The sequence below is a fragment of the Gossypium hirsutum genome, chromosome A12 (assembly GCF_007990345.1).
Source record: "Gossypium hirsutum isolate 1008001.06 chromosome A12, Gossypium_hirsutum_v2.1, whole genome shotgun sequence".
In the NCBI taxonomy this organism is placed as follows: domain Eukaryota; kingdom Viridiplantae; phylum Streptophyta; class Magnoliopsida; order Malvales; family Malvaceae; genus Gossypium; species Gossypium hirsutum.
Genome location: NC_053435.1, coordinates 25,464,752 through 25,484,071, shown reverse-complemented (window position 1 = coordinate 25,484,071; position 19,320 = coordinate 25,464,752). Strand labels below are relative to the sequence as shown.

General features: G+C 36.7%; 1 non-coding gene across 1 annotated transcript; it reads right to left on the bottom strand.

The window, feature by feature from the left end:
- Positions 1 to 2,286: 2,286 nt before the first annotated feature.
- LOC121211539 (small nucleolar RNA R71) lies at positions 2,287 to 2,393 on the bottom strand. The gene has a single exon (XR_005906763.1). It is a non-coding gene; the product is annotated as a small nucleolar RNA R71 (small nucleolar RNA).
- Positions 2,394 to 19,320: the final 16,927 nt, after the last annotated feature.

Sequence of the window (19,320 nt, the reverse complement as noted above, 5' to 3'; positions counted from 1 at the left end):
ATTCGATGCTCCTAATCCTTTAATTTCATGTTTTATACTTAGGAGAGCATAGGAGAGTAAAAAAGAGCGAGAAACGGGCTGATAATGAAGAAAATGGACTCACATGGTAAAACAAAAGGGCCTGGACTTCTTCACACGGGCGTGTCATGTCAATTTGGCAGGATCGAAGTACGACTTACACGGGTGGATCACACGCCCGTGCCCATTTAATAGCCTTGACCACGGCTTTCAGTAATTGAACACAGGCATGTCACACGGGCGTGTCCTTGCCTACTATTCCCACCTGGGTTCTCGGCTTTGGTTGGTTAGCCGGGATAGAACCAGCGCTTAGTAAGCGGCGGCCTTATATATGTTGGAGCTATGAAGCTTACCTTATTATTATAAAATAAAAAAGAAGAAAGGGCTTTTTCAGCTTGTTTACTTGGGTTGGCAGCAAAATTCAGTCTTCGAGACCCCATAACATAAGAAAGTCGTGGAGTGCATAAGCTAGGGACGACTTTCTTGTGGTAGTAATTGCGAATGAGCAAGTAGGGGGTGGCAACTAAAGAGGTAGCGAGACTGACCGAAACTATCAGAAAAGGCCAATTTTGAGGGCTCTTAGGCATTCCAAAGCCTATTTAAACACTTTAGGAGGCACTTAGAAAAGGGGAGGCTGAGTAGGAAGCAAGGAATTACTCAAAGAAAGCCGATTGATCCATCTCAAGAGCCGAATTCATCATCAAGATTGGAGATCTCCTTTCAAGTTCCTTCAGGAGATTTGGGTTTTCTTATGTTTTGTTAGCTTTATGCTTTTGAGATGTTTTCTTTCATAAGTATGAACTGAACCCCTAAATACCTAAGGGGAATGAAACCTAAGACAGATCTTGTTATTATTATCTGAATTGTATGATAAATATTTGACTTGTTCTTAATTATGTGTTCTTAATTCTTGTTTTGATATTCCAGGATATTGATTCAAGTTAAGCTCTTATTCAGAGGAGGAATAGACCCTGTCTAAGAGTAAATTTGTCATAAGTAAGCGGAGTTGATTTCGCGCCTAGAGATAGGGTGACAAGATTTTGTTGGATTAGGGTGAAACCTAATAAGGGAATCCATAGATCGAGTTAATGCAATTCTAGGGTGTTAATTAGGAAGAGATTTCAATTATTCAACCTAGGGTTAGACGTTATTAGTCTCGAGAGAGATAATAATATAACTTAGGGATTTCTATGGATCAAGTCAAATGAATAAATTGTCCGATTCAGAGTCAAATAATAAGTGAAGTCTAGGTGGATTGTCCTTAGGTATTGTTTCAATCAATCGAATTTTCCCAAAAGTATTTTCCCAAGTTTTCTTTCTGTGCATTCTTAGTTAGTAATTAGTTTAGACAACCAAACCTCTTAAATTTTAGGCTAGATAATAAAAAGGAAGTAAATACTAGTACTCATAGTTCCTTTGGGTTCGACAATTCGGTCTTGCTGAACTATACTACTGTTCAATAGGTGCACTTGCCTTAATCGTGATAATAAGTTAGTCTCAAGAATGTTTCATTTATAAATCTTTAAAACTTGTTACGAATATCACACATCAAGTTTTTGGTGCCGTTGCTGAGGAACTAGGATATTAGGAAAACTCGATTTTTATTACTTTAGCCACTTTATTTTTATTACAATTTAAATTTTATTTTATTTTCTAATTTTTCTCTTATTTCCTTCTAACAGGTTTTTCTAGTTTATGGCCAGAAGAAACCCATTAGGACCACTACTTTTTGACGGTGAGATCAACCGCATAGTTCGCAAGAACCGGAGAGAAATAAGGTGAAGCCTAAGATACACAGAGGACGAGCAAGAGGACGATACTTCAACCACAACTGAGGAGATGGCTGAAAACAAGGAAAATCCGCTACCTCCTGCGATTGCTGTTAATCAAAATCCTTCTTCCCGCACTATGTATGATTATGCTAAACATTCTTTAACAAGAACTGAATCGAGCATAGTTAGACCGGCTATAGCCGCAAATACTTTTAAACTGAAACCTAACATAATTCAAATGATACAACAGTTTGTTAAGTTTAATGGTTTGCAGGACGAGGATCCCAACGCTCACTTGGCAAACTTTTTGAAACTATGTGATACATTTAAAATTAATGGCATTTCTGATGATGCCATTCGCCTTCGGTTGTTTCCCTTTTTGTTAAGGAATAAGGCTAAACAATGGTTGAAATCATTACCACGGGGGTCAATCACTACTTGGGAACAAATGACCGAAAAGTTTTTATTAAAATATTTCCCGCCGGCTAAAATGGCTAAATTACGTAATCATATCTCTTCGTTTGTGCAGATGGATTTAGAAACACTCTACGATGCATTGGAGAGATACAAGGACCTGTTGAGAAGGTGCCCTCACCATGGGTTACCGCTTTGGCTATAGGTTCAAACGTTTCTTAATGGCCTGAATCCTTCGACTTGGCAGATGATTGATGCAACCGCTGGAGGAACTATCAATAACAAGACACCTGATGCGGCTTACGAATTTATTGAGGAGATGCCACTGAATAATTATCAGTAGCAAGTTATGAGAACAAAGCTGGCAATAGCAGCAGGTGTTTTCAACCTTGACGCGGTTACCATGCTATCTAACCAAGTAGAACTCTTAAATAAAAAGATTGACAGTTTGTGTGGTTCTACTCAGGTACATCCAGTGCTGAGGTACGATTCGAATGGAGGAAGAGCATGCACAGAATATCAGCCTTTCAATCCTAGCATAGAGGAGAAACAAGTCCAATATATAGGTAACAATAATTCTAGACCCCAAAATAACCGATATAGTAACACTTATAATGCAGGTTGGAGGAACCATCCCAATTTCTCGTGGGGCAGTTAAGGAAATCAAAAGCCACAATATCCTCCAGGTTTTCAACAACCACCTTACCAACAAGAAAAGAAGTCTAAACTTGAGGAGATGTTAACAAAATTCATCTAGGTGTCAGAAACTCGTTTCTAGAATACCGAGATAGTTCTTAAGAATCAACAAGCATCGATCCAAGGGCTCGAAACTTAGATAGGTTGGCTCGCTAAATTGATATCTAAAAGACGACTAGGAAGTCTACCTAGTAACACTGAACCCCACCTAAAAGGGCACGTGAAAGCAATTACACTAAGGAGTGGGAAAGTGTTAGCTGAATCTAAAAAGAAGCCACCACAAGAAGCTGACAGAAAGGAGGTCGAACCCGAAAACAATAACAACCTAATGCCAAAAGAATATAAACCACCAATCCCATAACCGACAAAGTTGAAGAAAGACCGCCTGGATGCACAATTCGGTAAATTTCTTGAACTTTTTAAACAACTGCATATTAACATACCTTTTGTTGAAGCTTTATCGCAGGTGCCTACATATGCAAAATTGTTAAAGGAGCTTCTAACAAACTAAAGGAAGTTTGAAGACTTATCCACAGTGGAACTTAATGAGGAGTACTCAGCCATACTCCAAAATAAATTGCCAACCAAACTGAAAGATCCAGGAAGTTTTACTATTCCCTGCTTAATTGGTAGTTGGAATGTTGATAAAGCACTAGCTGATTTAGGCGCCAGCATTAATTTGATGCCATATCAAATGTTTAAACAACTTGGTCTTGGAGAACCTAAACCCACTAGGATGAGTATTCAATTAGTTGATAGATTTGTTAAATATCTTAGGAGAATTATAGAGGACGTACTTGCAAAAGTAGATAAATTTATATTCCCTGTTGATTTCGTTGTGCTTGACATGGTTGAAGATGTTGAGGTGCCTTACGGCTATTTTTAGCCACTGCTAGAGCTGTAATTGATGTGGGTGACGGTAAATTGGTACTTAGAGTAGGTGATGAAGAGATTATTTTTAAAATTTATTATGTCATGAGATTTTCTAGAGAACATGACGACTCATGTTCTTTTATTGACTCTATTGATCATGCTACTCAAGATTCTTTTCAGGAAATCATACACAAGGACACGATGGAACTGTGTCTCGCCCAAGGAGAGGGGATGGATTATGATTCTGAAATAGGAACCGAACTAAACTCCAATGAAACCTCCCCAAACTAGCAGAATATGAGAGAATTAAGGTAAAAGATGAACTTAAGCAAAAACCCTCTATTGACGAACCTCCCAAACTGGAACTTAAACAATTGCCGAATCACTTGGAATATGCATTCCTTGGAAATAATTCCACATTACCGGTAATTATTGCATCTAACTTGCAACCCAAGGAGAAAGATGAATTACTCCAAGTATTAAGAGAGCATAAGAGGGCCATAGCTTGGAAAATTTCTGACATTAAAGGGATCAGCCCTTCTTTTTGCACCCACAAAATTTTAATGGAAGATGAATATAAACCATGTATGCAAGCCCAAATACGATTGAACCCCAACATGAAGGAAGTCGTTAAAGCTGAGGTAATTAAACTCCTAGATGCTTGAATTATTTATCCTATTTCTGACAGTTCTTGGGTGAGTCCAGTGCAAGTTGTTCCTAAGAAAGAAGGCATGACTGTTGTAGCCAATGAGAAGAATGAATTAATCCCAACAAGGAGGTGCATTGATTATAGGAAGCTAAATGATGCCACGAGAAAATGCCACTTTCCTCTTCCATTCATTGACCAAATGTTGGAAAGATTGTCAGGACACACATGTACTACTGCTTTTTAGATGGACTCTCTGGCTATTTCCAAATGTGACAGCCCTAAAGTGACCCTAGTCGGAAAGCGATTTTGGGACCGCTAAACCGAGTCACCAAATTATTTGAATGTGATATTTATGGTCTAAAATATGTGAATATGAATGTGTGAAAATTTTAAGCTTCGATTTAGTTAATTGCATGTGAATGTAGTACATAGGACTTGTGTGACACTTTTGAAATGTGATAGGCTAATCTATAAGGATCTAATAGTGCATGTAATCAAAAGGGAGGGCTTGCATGTCAATTTTCCCCCCTAATTAGTAGTGGCCGGCCATGAGCATGAGGGTGGACAAAATGTTATGGCTAAAACATGTCATAGACATGTTGGGTTAATGCTTCATGTAAGGAATAATAAAATAAAGAGCATGGGCAATAAAGTATTAGTGATAGTAGTATGAAAAAAAGAAAGAAAGAATGTGTGTGATTGTTCCCCCCCATTGCCGTGAGTTGAAGGAAAGAAAACAAAAAAAAAATAGTGTTCATCCTTGAACATCTTTGGCCGAAAACTTTAAGGAGAAAGGAAGAAGAAAGGTTGAAGAGGTTCGGCCATGCATGTAACTAGGCTAAGGTATGTTTGATGTTGCTCCATGATATTCATGTATATTTTAGTAGTTAGCTTGAGTTCTAACTAGCCCATGGTTCAAATCTTTACTATGTCATGGAGATGATATTCGGCTAAGGTGGATTTGTGTTGATGTCATTTGCATGCTAAAAGTGAAGCTTTGTAATGATGCATGTGATGGTGGATTGATGATTCTTGAATCTTCTTTTTAGCATTTCTGAGTGAGACATTAAGTTCTTTGTTTAACCATGACCAAAATTGAAATGGTATGGTGTTGTGATGCATTCGGCCATGGTAGGAAGTAGAAGAGAAATATGGTTGTTGTTCACGTTATTTGGATGAGAAATGGTAGTAAGGTGAAGTGCAAATGTTAGTGTTTGATTTACTAGTGTATTTATGTGTATTGGCCAAGTTTTGAACTTGAAACAAAATGGTGTTTAGTCAATACAAGTGACCATACTTGTAGAATGTATTAAGTGTTGCAATCGGCCTCAACATAGACATGCATGTTCGGCCACATGAATGGGTACATAAGTTGATGTGTATGTTCGGCCATAGGTAAGCATATTGATGGCTTTATCTTGACTTAGAAAATTCGGCTAAGGGGAATATTAGCTAATATGTTGAATTCGATTCGTGATTTCGTACATATGTGACTCTAATGTCTAATGTATATATGGGCTAAGTACCTTGAGCTTCTCTTTTGATGTTCGAATGAATTGTATTAAATTGCTTAATGTGATTAAAAATGCGTATGACCATTTTGTATTTGAGCTAAAGGTGGCCTTATGACCCATCAAATTCATTGTCATGTTCGACCATAAGCTAGCATAATGAGACTTTAATAAGTTAAATTTGTTTGAATTAGCTCAAGAGCTTAGAGAACCAAAGTTGGATAAGGGAAAGGAAAAAGTGATCGAATAGCCGCTGAAATCGTTCGACAACATCCGAGGTAAGTTTTCGAGTAATGGAGCTTAGATTATGATTCGATTAGATTATGTCTTAAGTAAATCAAAATCATGCTCTTTGTATGTGGCTATTGAGCCGAAATTTGTAAGTGTGATAAGTGTTTTGTGTTTGAGCTTTGGTAATGAAAATGAAATATGGATGTGTCATGATTTATTGATATATGTGCATGGTTATTCGAATGATATCCGGGCTAAGTCCCGAAGGCTTTTGTGCTAGGTGACTAAAACCAGACTAAGATCCGAAGGCATTCGTGCGAGTTGCTATATCCGGGCTAAGACCCGAAGGCATTTTTGCTAGCGATTATATCCGGGCTAAAACTCGAAGGCATTTGTGCTAGCGATTATATCCGGGCTAAGTCCCGGAGGCATTTATGCTAGTGACCACATCCGGGCTAAGACTCGAAGGCCTTGTGCAAGTAGTTATATCCGGCTAAATCCCGAAGATTACTTGAGTTTGGGAATGAGCGATCTGCTGTAATAATTTCAATTAATACGCTCGTAAAATCTCAACAACGAGGTATGTGTTGTACATGCATTGGATTAATTGATTCCTCTTAAATAGCATTCGCTCAGTCGATTAAGGAGCTTCCGGTTTTTGGTTAAGTTGATCCCTTATGTATGAATATAAGGGTTGGAAATGTGAAGTAGGACTGATTTTTGAGAATATATGTGTATATGAAATTATCCGTTTAGTTATATGAATGCTATACTTCTGTTGAGCCTAATTCGATTGCTCAAAACTTACTAAGCATTAAATGCTTACTCCGTTTCTTTGAATCTCTATTTTATAGATTCTGGTTCGTCAGCTATCGGACTCGGGAGTGTCGAAGTCGAAGTCGCCCACACTATCAAAGCCCCTTTTGGTACACTTTTGGTTGAACTTTGAAACGGCATGTATAGGACTACCCTTTTTGTTGTTGGTCATGGACCCTTTGGTTTTGTATAAATTTGGATAGCCATGCGAAAATGGCTTATATACACTTTGAGCTTAATATTATAATCGTCTTGTATGATGTTCATTAAGAGGTATGGAAATGTTTGGGAACGATTAGCCATTGGAATGGTTAATCATGATCATATTTTGTGCTATATATGCTAAAGGGCTAGTTGAATCATGGAAACTATGTAATAGGTAAAGTTTACCCTAAAGGCTGATGCTGGCAGCAGCAGTGATGTGGATGTGAAAAATCACTAAAAATAGTAGGAATGGAATTAAATAGTGAATAAATTATTTAACTGAACCTTGATGAATCTATTTTCACAGAAAAGTAACAAAACGATCATATGAACAGTATATTATGAGATATTTAAGTTTTCGTGAGACAGGGCCAGAACGGTTTCTGGATTCCCTGTTCCGACTTTGGAAATTCATTATAAATTAACCAGAGATAATTAGAATTCATTCCATATATGTATAGATTCCTTCTCGAGTCTAATTTCTATAGAAACAAATGGTATCAGTATTGAAACTCTGTACAGGGAGATATCCAAGTCGTAATGCGCAAAGGTCAGTGTAGTCAAATCCTGAAACAGGGGAGATTTTAACTAATAAACTGTACTAATTGGCTCGACAAAAAATTCTAGAAAAATATTTGTAGATGAACATATGAGTCTAGTTTCAGGAAAAAGTTACGAAACTGGTTTTCGAGTTTTGAAACTCAAGATATGATTTTTAAGGCGACAGTGATGCAGTAACCAGCTTGTCTGGAAAATTTTCAAATGGACTGTGAAAATAAGTGGATTAAGCCCATTAACCCCTCGTGTCCTCGGGTACGGGGTGTTACACCAAATCTCAATAGCTCCTAAAGATCAAGAAAACACGACATTTACATGTCCATACGGTACGTTTTCTTATTGTAGAATGCTTTTTGGATTATATAATGCTCTTGCTACTTTTCAGCGCTACATGATGGCCATTTTTTACGAACTCGTAGAAGACGTCATGAAGGTATTTATGGATGATTTTTTGATTTTCAGTAACTCTTTCCATCTTTGCCTAGAAAATTTAAAACGAGTGTTAATAAGATGTGAGGAAACAAACCTTGTGCTTAGCTGGGAAAAATGTCACTTTATTGTTCAAGAAGGTATTGTGTTAGGACATAAAATTTATAGTAGAGGGATTGAGGTTGATAAATCTAAAATTGAAACCATTGAGTAAAATTAAAACCATTGAAAAACTACCTCCCCCTAATTCGGTTAAGGCTATTAGAAGTTTCTTAGGACATGTTGGGTTTTATAGAAGATTTATTAAAGACTTTTTTAAAATAGCTAAGCCTTTGACTAAATTATTAGAAAAAGATGTGCCTTTTAATTTCGATCAGGAGTGTTTAGAAGCATTTAATACTTTAAAGGATTAACTGACTAAAGCTCCAATTATAATTGCACTTGATTGGAACTCACCTTTTGAACTAATGTGTGATGCGAGTGATTTTACAGTAGGTGCAGTTTTGGAATAGCGAAAAGATAAACAATTTCAACCTATCTATTATGCTAGCAGGACTTTGACAGCCGCATAAGAACACTATACCACCACGGAGAAAGAGCTACTAGTTGTGGTTTTTGCATTCGATAAATTTAGGCCATATTTAATATTGTCTAAAGTTGTCGTTTATACTGACCATTCCGTTCTTTGCCACCTTTTGACTAAAACTGATGCAAAACCTCGACTCATTCGATGGATCTTATTATTGCAGGAATTTGACTCAGAGATTAAAGATAAGAAAGGAGCTGAAAATCTTACAGCTGTCCATCTCTCCAGGCTTGAAAACTAAGTTCCAAAGAACCAGATGACATTGAAATAAATGATTCATTCCTTGAAGAAAAATTTTTTGTTATATTTGATTCTGAGGTACCTTGGTTTGCAGATATTGCAAATTTTTTAGCTGTTAACATTATCCCAAAAGGGTTGACACATCAGCAAAAGAAGCGATTCTTCACTGATGCGAAAAACTACTTCTGGGGAGACCCTTTTCTTTTTCATAAATGTGCAGATAAAATCATTAGGAGATGCGTTACAAGGACAAAAGCATGGAAAATCTTGGAACATTGCCACTCAGGACCGGCTGGAGGACATTACGGTGGAAATAAGACTGCACACAAAGTCCTCGAGTCAGGTTTTTATTGGCCCACTCTATTGAAAGACGCCAACAGGTATGTTACTTCTTGTGACAAATGTCAAAGGACAGGTAATATATCCAAACGTGATGAAATGCCTCAGACATATATGTTATTATGTGAAATATTTGATGTTTGGGGTATTGACTTCATGGGTCCATTCCCTAGTTTATTTAGGAATAAATACATCTTAGTAGCTGTTGATTGTATGTCCAAATGGGTTGAAGCCCAAGTTTTACCTACTAATAATGCTAGAGTAGTAGTACGATTCCTTAAGAAACTTTTTTCTCGATTTGGTACACCTAGAGCAATTATTAGTGATAGGGGTACTCATTTTTGTAACGCACAATTTGAAAAAACCCTCAGGAAATACGGAGTTCATCACAGAACAGCTACCCCTTATCACCCTCAAACTAGTGGCCAAGTCGAAGTAATGAACCTAGAGCTTAAACGTATCCTAGAAAAGATAGTAGAATTAAACAGGAAGGATTGGGCGATGAAAGTAGATGATGCTTTATGGGCTTATAGAACTGCTTTTAAGACTCCCATAGGAACATCACCTTACAGACTTGTTTATGGGAAAAGTTGTCACCTACCGTTTGAGTTGGAACACAAAGCATTCTGGGCCATAAAATTTCTAAACCTTGACCCCAAACACGCAGGTGAAAACAGGTTGATGCAGTTGAACGAATTAGATGAGTGGCGAGCCAATGCATATGAAAATTGACGCTTATATAAGGAAGCGACGAAGCGCTACCACGACGCTCGTTTGAAGCAACGAAGGCAATTTGAAGTTGGAGATCTCGTCCTGTTATATAACTCGGGGCTCAAATTGTTTCCTGGAAATCTTAAATCACAATGGTCAGGTCCTTTCGTAGTTCAAACTGTGTTTCCATATGGTATAGTAGAGGTAAGTCATCCATCACAAGGCACTTTTAAGCTAAATGGACATCGTCTCAAAATGTATAATAGTGAGAATTTCAAAGACGATAAAAAGGAGCTATGGCTCCATGAAGTTACCTAAATACACATACAATGTATAGTCAAGCTTAGAGTATAAACAAGCACTTCTTGGGAAGCACCCCGAGCACTTCTTTAAATTTTAGTCTTTAACATTTAATTAACTAACTGAGTCACTGAACACAGGATTTTTAGAACCATACGGCCAAGAACACAGGCGTACCAGAGGCCGTACACATACCACGGGATTGAGAACGACCGTGCGATACAGCCGTGTGAAAATAGGGCAAAAATTTCTTCCCCAACACGGGATGTGATAAGTTGCCACAGCCGTGCAACATGGCCGTGGGCGAAATTGCCAAAATAACACGGGCGTGCGATACGCCTATGTTTTGAAACCGTGGGAAAGCCTGTCAATTTTACACAGGCGTGGGAGAAGGGAACAAAGATTGACGTGGTCGTCCAACATGGTCGAGTACACCGATGAGCCCAATTTCAAAAAGGACAAAACGCACGGGCTGAAATGGAGGCAAACAGGCATGCCCCACGGCCGTGTGCCCCAATTTCTCTATAAACACTTATTATCTATCTTAGCTTTATCTTTATATTTTGAAATTACTTTTTATTTCTTGTTTATACTTTTTTATCTTGAGTTTTTACAATTTTCAATTTCAGCTATTTCATTACGAGTAATTATGCTTCCTTATAGTTCCTGATTCTGTCATAGTTATAAAGAGCTCCAAATTTCATCGTCGCATAGGAACTAAAAACTCCACCGGGAAAGGTTCTCCACGACTACCATGTCCTATTCGACCACAACCATAGCTACCACCAAATATAATATTCTTTTGGCGTAGGACTTATAGAGTAATGAACCTCTACCACCACTGGAGTATCCTCCTCCACTCTCACGCCGATTATTCTCCAAAACTCCAGTTCAAGGAATTCATTCATCATTCAGGAAGTTTCACTTCTCTCCCTATCTTATGATTATCAATCTATCTTTTTCAATATATCTACCTTTGTACATTGAGGGCAATGTACATCTTAAGTGTGTGGGGTTTTTTATATCATCATTAGAAATCCCTGAATTATGTCTTATTCTCACGTAAATCACTCATATCACTATTAGAATGAATTGTAATTAACTTATGATTTTTATTGATATGTCTTGAATTAAAACTTAGGCATTCATGCATTGATTGTTTAGACTTTAAGATATTAAAGAATCAAGCATGATAAGTTGACTTTTGAATTTAAAATTTTATAGGTTGTTTCTCCCGAGTTTAGGTATTATCTTGAGTTGAAATTCACAGAATATAAACATAAAAAATCCGTAATGTTCGTAAGATTTTGAGCCTTTAGAGCATCTACTATTTCTTTCATGCTCACTTTTATTGTTGCTTTGAGTGCGTCAGTATTGAATTGTTTCTAGAACTTGCTTAACTATGCATGTCAATACCACACCATTTAATTTGATATGTCAAAATGATAAAGGCACTTAGGTTTAACCCACTCACTCCATAAAAGCCTACCTTTATAATTAACCCTTAGTAAACCCCTTTGAGCCTAACAAGCCATTAATTGATTTACCCTCAATATTAACCCATAAACCGTTATTATTGAAATCCCCTAATTTGATCCCTATTTTTGTCGAGATTTGATTTGAATTAATTACTTAGCTATGCTTTGCTCTTCTATGTATTTGAGTTGCTCTTAAAAAAAAGAAATCATACTTACATATTAGTAGTAATTCGGTATTGTTGAGCCATACTATCTAAGTTCCATCTTCTGAGAAGAAGCTCACTTGTACTCAATTGATGTTTAATTACTTTTACTAGTTAGGCAATTTTCCAATTCAATCTTGATTCTAACCTTTTCTTTCATCCTGTGACCACAACCCCTAACCAAAGCCACGTTACAACCCTTTAAAGACCTTTTGATTGATGTTCATTTCAATATATAGTGGTGGAGATTTGATTTTCATGCAAGCCTATGGTAATGACTTTTCATTATTAACTATTGAGTGCTTCATGTATTGTCCTTAAACACCTCGAGTGATTTGAGTGAATCTTTAGTGAGGATGTGAAACTCTATGATATTTTGAGTCAAAGGTAATTACTTAGATGAGGGGAGACACCTATGCTTTCATGATAAAATACTCAACTTGGAATATTTTGGAACTTTGATGTTCTTTCAGTTAAATTCTCAATGTATGATTACTTATGGATTAGTTTGAGATATTATTAATTGGAATTATAAGTTAAGAAGAATTTATTTTGATTGTGAGTTGAGGGTTTTGCTTGAGGACAAGCAAATGCTTAAGTGTGGGGGTATTTGACAAACTATAATTTATACATATTTTTACCCCATGCCTAACACATTTATGGATGGTTTCTCCTTAGATTTGGTGAATTCGATGCTCCTAATCCTTTAATTTCATGTTTTATACTTAGGAGAGCAAAAGAGAGTAAAAAGAGTGAGAAACGGGCCGAAAACGGAGAAAATGGACCTGCATGGGGAAACAACATGGCCTGGACTTCCTCATACAGGTGTGTCACACGGCCGTGTCAACTAGGTAGGATCGAAGCATGACTTACACAGGTGGATCACACGCCCGTTCCCATTTAACAGCCTTTACCACAACCTTTAATATCCTGATAAACAGGATATTGATTCAAGTTAAGCTCTTATTCATAGGAGGAATAGACCTTGTCTAAGAGTAAATTTGTCATAATTAAGCGGAGTTGATTGTGCGCCTAGAGATAGGGTGACAAGATTTTGTTGGATTGGGGTGAAACCTAATAAGGGAATCGATAGATTGAGTTAATGCAATTCTAGGGTGTTAAGTAGAAAGGGATTTCAATTATTCAACCTAGGGTTAGACGTTATTAGTCTCGAGAGAGGTAATAATATAACTTAGGGATTTCTATGGATCAAGTCAAATGAATAAATTGTCTGATTCAGAGTCAAATAACAAGTGAAGTCTAGTGGATTTGTCCTCAGGTATTATCTCAATCAATCGAATTTTCCCAAAAGTATTTTCCCAAGTTTTTCTTTCTGTGCATTCTTAGTTAGTAATTAGTTTAGACAACCAAACCTCTTAAATTTTAGGCTAGATATTAAAAAGGAAGTAAATACTAGTACTCGTAGTTCCTTTGGGTTCGACAGTTTGGTCTTGCTGAACTATACTGCTGTTTGATAGGTACACTTGCCTTAATCGTGATAATAAGTTAGTCTCAAGAAAGTTTCATTTATAAATCTTTAAAACCTGTTACGAATATCATACATCATTCATCTTTCAAGCTCAAAAGTAAGTGCATACTAGTCCCGTTTTTATTTTTTTTACATTTTTGAGCTTCTTGAAGCATGATCTATCCATTTCTAGCCATATTTTGAAGTAGGTTTCATGTATGAAACTTGAACCATGTGTGACATGGTTGTATTTTAATGTTTAATAGAGGAATTTGAAAGTTTGATATAGGATAAACATCTTTTATTAAGTGATTTTTAGTGAAAACACCTAGTAGTGGAAATGTGGTTTAATGAGAAATATGAGCTGATATGAGTTAGAATATGAATCGGTTGGGCTTGGGTAACAAAGAAAATGCATGCATTTCATTTTACGAGCCTACGGACTAAAGTGTAAATAAGTGAAAAGTTAGGGGTAAAGAGGTAATTTTACCAAAGTATGTGTTATGGGTCGATATGTACAATGTGTGTATTGAACAAGTTAAGTTTGGCATTATAGATTAGGAAAAATGCTATTCAGGTCTTGATCGGGGGAAAAACAAGGTTTACGAAGATTAGGCTCGTTTCTATCATTTTGTACCGAGGTATGTTCATTTGCAAATAATGCAACATGTACCATACTTTAAGTGCTTTAATATTGCATGTGTGGTAAGTACTTACATATTTAATGTGATGTTGTATCATGTGTTTATTGCCTAAATTTTATTATGAATTATGCTTGACAATTCCATGAATATGTGATTGGTGTTATGAGTATTGAACTCAATGTTACGAGCAAGTTCGACAGAAATATGGTATTGAAGAATCCCGTTTGAACCTTAGGAATAGTTTAGGATACAACTGACATGTCACTGGGAACTATGTGATCTGAACTCATTGAGTTGTGGTCTGAGTTCATGATATATGTGACATCTAAACTCATTGAGTTGTGGTCTGAGTTCATGATGTATGTGGCACATGTTTTGGCGTCTGGGTACCGGTCTCGTATATTCTACCGATGGCTGGGTAGTCTGACATGTGTTGCGAATACCTGATAGCCTATGTGAGTAAACCCGTGAGTAGCTCAAAAGCGAGCACAATATGATATGTGATATAAGGTAGCATTGGCTAAATATGAGGCACTTAGGTGCGAGATTTCATTGTATTTGATAGTATTTTGAGTGTTCAAAGGGTAGTTCTAAAGACAGTTCAATGAGTAATCATGATGAATACGTCGAAGACGAGAAAGTAAGTTATTATGTGCAACTGGGCATAGGTATGTACATCAAACTCATGAGAATATCATGAGATATGATGAACTTGTGGTGAGAATATAAATATATATATATGAAGAATGAGCTTAAGAGATTTGATAAAATGCAAGATTATGTTCATTATGTTAAATGTATGATTAATACTTATTTAAGTTGTATTTTATTTGCATGTGAACTTACTAAGCTTTAAGCTTACCCCCTTTCCTTTCTCTTTCTTATAGTGTCACCAAACTAGCTCGGGGATTGGAATACGCCAGAGACTCGGTCACACTATCAATTGAATATTTGGTATAGCTAGTCTCATCATTTTGAGATGGCATGTATAGGGACTTGGTCTTTCTGGTATGTTTCATATTGATTAGCCAAATGTGTTGGATCATGAAAGCATTGTGATCATTTTGTATATGGCCATGAGAAGTGGCTCATATTGATTATTTGGGTTGTAACCCTAATTATTGGTGCATGCATGTAAATATGCTTATGCTTTAATGTGGTTATGGTTGCTTATGCTTGATGAGGGTAATGGATGGCATATATGTTTAGTGCATGAAATATGATTAATTTGTATGTCAATAAAGATAATGCAAGTGGGTAACTTGAAAGTAGATTAGTAAAAATGATAGACATATATGAAAATTGGTGTGGAATGCCATATGAAAGCATGATAGTTTGAATAAGTGTTATGTTGGTATTACCAAGTCATAATTTAACCATAAATGTGAATCCTTGAGTAGCCAAATGTTCCATGTTGCATGCCATGAAGTGATGTGAGTGTTTAAGGTGTCAATTGGCTTAGAAAATAGCCTAGAAATTGTCCACACGATTAGACACACGGGCATGTGTCTTGGCCGTGTGTGACACACGGTCTGCCCCATGGGCGTGTGATCTGGGCGTGTGTTCCCTGTACCCTAATAATGAAAAATAGATTTCCTAGTAGTAAACACACGGGTAGAGACACGGCCGTGTGTCTCAGCCGTGCGAAGGACATGACCTTAGGACATGGTCGTGTGCCCAGGTTGTGTAAAGTCTGCACTTGATTTTTGGAATTTAATTTGCCACATGGCCTAAGCATACGGGTGTATGACATGGCCGTGTGATCTTATTTAATTGATGATGTCATAGTCAGAGAGTTACACGAGCTGAGGACACGGGCGTGTCCCAAACCACACGGGCAGGTGAGACCACACGGCCTACTCACACGGGCGTTTGACTATCCATAGTATGAAAATTTTCTAAGTCGTCCTATCATTTTCAAAGTTCTTGGTTTAGTCCCAAACCACTACTAAGGTATGTTTTGGGCCTTGTAGGCCCATATAAGGGACATTTTTCTTGTAAATGAAAAGTTTTAAATTTGAACAGAAATTCATGTCTCGATTTTGTATGTTTGAGTGAGTTTAAGTCTGGTAATACCTCGAATCCTGTCCCGGTGTTGCACACGGGTAAGTGGTGTTACATGGTGTCTAAGAAATTGTAAGTGGCTTGGATTGTGTTTGAAGTTATTTTGGGCACACACGGTCATGTGTCCCTCATGGTTGCATGACACGACCATGAGGCCTCTTTTATTTTTAGTGCAGGCTCGTCTACGCGGCCTCAAAAAGTTACATAGCCTAGTGACATGACTGTGTGACACTAAGTTACACAGGTATAATGAGTTACATGGTTTGGCCACATGACCATGTTTCTGAGCCACATGGGCTGAGCTCTGTTACACGGCCTGGCCACATGGATGTGTGACCCTTATTTTCACTTTTTACTTAAAACTTAGGAAAAGTTTCATTTTAATCCAAAATTGTTCCCAGTTTGTTTTAAATGTTTTATAAGATCGAATTAGGTCTCGTTTTGATTGAATAGCATGGAAATGATTATAAACGAACTATTTGGTTATTTTAATTAAATTGTGAACGATGTTAAAGTTTTATAGTTGTAAAGTTTCATTTTAATCCAGAATTGTTCCCAGTTTGTTTTAAATGTTTTGTAAGTTCGAATTAGGTCTCGTTTTGATTGAATAGCATGGAAATGATTATAAATGAACTATTTGGTTATTTTAATTAAATTTTGAACGATGTTAAAGCTTTATAGTTGTAATATCTTATAGCTCGAGCCAGGCAACCGGACTGGGTATAGGGTGTTACACAAGTACAACTACTCTTTTTTACACGTGGCCAAAATTAACGATCCCAGTTCACCAACCTACCGACGAACCCCTATTCGCCAATCACACTGGAGGTATCAGCTTGCTAGCCCCAAACCAATATTTTCAAATTGTTAGGCCCACTAGCGACCACTGCTCGCCAATTCCTTTTGGCGAACCCTTTGTTCGCCAGACCTACTAGCGAAAATACATGTTTTGCCTGACTCTTTAGTGAACTCCTACCTGTCAGAGTCCAAACTTTTAGGCTCTATCTTGGGATGTTACATAATGTATCACGTTATAATACCTACCACAGGGCCTACCCAACTATGATATGACCATAAGAAAATTCTACTTACTTTTAGGAATTCTCCTTAGTGAAATCCATATGACAATGTCTACCTTGGGACAGGTCCATTTCATGCCATCACAAGAGACAATTGATTGAGGTAGCAGGTCTTGTTTAGGGACCTTCTCCCACTTAATATTTTAAAAATATGCAAGGTTTTTAAGTTTTGATTTCAATCATGAATGATCACAAGTGCACGTGGCATTCTTTCTTAAACTATATGGCATGGTTATCTCATGTATGCATGACATGCTATGGCAATTTTATAATTTTTACATTCAATTACTCATAAGAGTCAATCAATCAATTTTGATTCTCCATAATTTTTCTTTTAAGGAAAAAATTGAAGAAGTGAATGTGAACAGTGCAACAAGTAGGTTCCTAGGAAAGAGAGGTGAGTCATATTTGACCACTTAAAAACCAAGCCATTCTGTGCTAGATCCAATCCTAGACATGCATCTTCTCATTATCACACTTCTTATAGTAATCAAATAACCTAAAGAAGTGAATGGAACAATACAACGCATGTATTGTAATAGCCTGCTTGACGAAGTCTCTATATATGTTTATTGTTTATTGTACTAAGCATAATTTTGGCTAAGTAAAGTATTAGTTATCACTAAGTATATGATTTTGTGTATGCATCGATGGGCGAATTTTGCATTTTGGCAAGATATGTGGATTGGCGGATTCTTTTGTTCGGTATATACAACCCAAATGTATTGGTGAAGTCGTTAAATTCATAGTTTAATATGTTTGTTTATTATTTTAGAAGGACTTTTTAGTTAGTCCAGTGAGAACTAGCTGGAATGGAACTATGATACTGTAGTTGATAATACTAAAATTATGATAAGCACACTTAATCACGAGAATCAAGGGTGTTAGTGGAATAATCTTTTTCTTCCATTAAACCTTGTCTCTGTGCTTAAGTGTATAAGGGTATCAGTGTCTTCACCGGTGAACTTTGAGTTTTCTTTGCATTCATCTTATTCTTGATTTTCTCTACACTCTCTTTGAAATGATTAAGCCCAAAAATCTTTTTAAAGTTAGGTTCACTGTACTCAGCCAACTCTCACATTAGTTTTTAACTTTGATGAACCCTAGGTTATTTTCATAGTTATATCCGTACTGTTATTTTTGTGTGCATAAGTGTTAGATTTTTATGTAAGGAAGGAAACTTCTTGATCCTGGTTTATGTGTTAATTCTTCTTTAATTCATGTTTGGATTCAATAGTGTAACAATCTATTAAGCTTAATTATCCATATTTTAGCTCAAGATGTTATAGAAGGTCCGAGTGACAAAGGAAAAGGTCCTGCCATCTAGACTTTGTTGTATTTTTTGTGAGTTCCTTCTTACTTCCATGTGTATAATATTCTTATTTTATATTTCATGTAAGGTAAGTACTCATACTCTGTAAAGGTATAATTCGTATATGAAAAATGGTTTTCAAGAGTTGGTAGTTTGAGTCTGTTATGTCTGTGTTAAAGTGTAAAAACCATTCTTAATGCTTAAGCCACAACCTTCTTCTTCTTAAAAGAATGATATGGATTGGTTCCTGGAAATAATGTTAAAAAAATATATTCATGGTGTTGCCTTCGGTGGAATGTAAATTAAACTAGCATATCACGATACATGAAAATAGTTGTGTAGCCTCTAGTAGGGCAAACGTATGTTGCAAACTAGATTGGGAAATCACGACAAAGATACAAACCAAGGGAATATGAATAGAATGAATGATGTGAATTCGACTGTGGATCTGGGTACATGGCTAACAAGAAGAAGGTTTGTCTGAATAGTCATATGGGCGTATTGTATACGCCAAAGTAAAAGTAAGTCGGTGTATAGTCTGTCATGTATAGTACTTGCCATCTGGTGAATTGTGTGATTATGTTTGAATCTTTGAAAGGATCTTCTCGAAGTATTAGTAACTGTTGGTACACTTTCTTCTAGAACTCACTAAGTTCTTTTGAACTTACCTCATTTCTTTTTCCTTCTTACGCCTACTATTGAGGGAAGACTTTCTGAAGGACTAT